The 1,990-nt window shown below is 39.8% G+C and overlaps 1 non-coding gene across 1 annotated transcript; it reads right to left on the bottom strand.

Moving 5' to 3' along the window:
• Positions 1–1,188: 1,188 nt before the first annotated feature.
• Positions 1,189–1,319, bottom strand: LOC115071144. Its single transcript, XR_003850254.1, has one exon. It is a non-coding gene; the product is annotated as a small nucleolar RNA SNORA33 (small nucleolar RNA).
• Positions 1,320–1,990: the final 671 nt, after the last annotated feature.

Here is a 1,990-nt window from a genome sequence, read left to right as displayed (position 1 = left end):
GTTTTATCACAGCAACAGGAACCAAACTAGAACAGCAACTTGAGGAAAGAGGGGTTTATTTTGGTTCACAGTTTAAAAGTACAGTCCAGGGGCTGTAGAGATGGCTCAGTAGTTAAGAGCAGTTTGTTGCTCTTGCAGAGAATCTGGGTTTGGGGCCCAGCACCCACATGGCCACTTACAACTCCCTGTAACTCCTATTCCAGGGGATCTGACACCACTTTCTGGCCTCTGAGGGCACTAGGCACACACATAGTGCATATGCATATATGCAGGTACTCACAGATACACATAAAATAAATCTGTTTTCAAAATTAAAGTACAGTCCATCATGGTGGAGAAGGCATGGTAGAAGGGTCTTGAGACAGCTGGTTACATTGTATCCACAGTCAGGAAGTAGAGAGCAGTAAGTGTTGATATTTGGCTAGTATTTTCCATCTTATTGAGTCCAGGACCCCAACCCAGGAAATAGTGCTGCCCACAGTTAGACAAGTTTCCCCACCTCAGTGAACCTAATCTAGGTAATCCTTCACAGGCCTGCCCAGGGGTTTTTCTCCTAGGTGATTCTAGACCCAGTCAAGTTCATAATAGTAATCATCACACCTTCCTCCTTTCTTTATCTCATTCACTCGCAATTTTCACCCCAAAGAATTTTTAACTTCACGGCACATTCTAGAGTAGTTCTTCAGTATTTACTTAAATGGGCAGTGGTGCTGTATCAGTGAGCTGTAACTGATTTTAAATCTATTTCTGTATCTCCCATGTTGCTATTTCTATATCTTGATGTTGTTGCTGTTACAATAATTTCCTCCTCATCAGGTGGCATTTGGGATTATGCTGTCATGAATAAAATACTCCCGACTGGGAAGATGGTTTAGTAATTAAGAGTGCTTGCTCTTCCATAGGACCAAAGTTCAGTTCCAACACCCACATACACAACAACATGTAACTCCAGCTCCAGGAGATCCAACACCCTCTTCTGGCTTCCACAGGCACCTGTATTCATGTGCACATAACGAGAGAGAGAGAGAGAGACAGACAGACAGACAGACAGACAGAGAGACAGAGAGAGAGAGAGACAGAGAGGGAGGGAAATAATTATAAATCTTATTTTTTTCTTTTACTTTTTCAATTTCTTAGAGCTAGTTAAGTTTTAATGAAATCTTATGAAAAATGCCCCCTATGCTACAGTATTATAGCTGTTTCGAAGGACGTTAATGACTATAGCTATCTTTAAGGCTCATAACATGGCCTTACTGTTTCCAGATTTTTCTAAATCTCTGAAGATACACATTCTGATAATCAGATTAGTTAGCTGGCTAAAAATCTATTTTTTAAAAGGAATAGAATAAGATTTCCCCTGCTGTCCCCCAAATCCAGAAGAAATATCAAAACCCGCAGGTGCACAAATTGCAACATAGAAACACAAGAAATGTGAAAAAGCAAGACAATATGACTCATCCAAAATATCATAACTCCTCAAAGATATTAAATGTTAAAATGTCATGTGAAGGTTTCAAAAGTTTTCTGGTTAAAAATGGTCAATGACTGAGAAGAGAGGTGTCTCCGTAGTTAAGAGAGCATACTGCTCTTCCAGAGGGTATAAGTTCAGTTCCCAGCACCCACATCCAAGACCGTCTTCTGTCCTCTGTAGGTACCAACACACATGTCATACACACACACACACACACACACACACACACACATATACACACACACACAATAATTAAATATTTTTTTTGTAAAAAAAAAAAAGGTCAGTGTCGCTGCCGAAAGCGGTCCTTAGAGGGAATTTTATAGCTCTAAGTGCCTACATCAAAAAATCGGAAAGAACACAAATAAATGACTTAACATTGCAACCCAACACACTTGAAAAGCAACAACAAACGAAACCCAAACCCGGCAGAAAAGAAGAAATAACAAAAATCAGGGCAGAAATCAACGAAATTGAATCAAAGAAAACAATACAAAGACTCAACAATACCAAGAGCTG

Source organism: Nannospalax galili, unplaced genomic scaffold (assembly GCF_000622305.1).
Source record: "Nannospalax galili isolate Female #2095 unplaced genomic scaffold, S.galili_v1.0 scaffold397, whole genome shotgun sequence".
Lineage (NCBI taxonomy): Eukaryota > Metazoa > Chordata > Mammalia > Rodentia > Spalacidae > Nannospalax > Nannospalax galili.
This window is presented reverse-complemented; position numbering and strand designations above follow the sequence as displayed.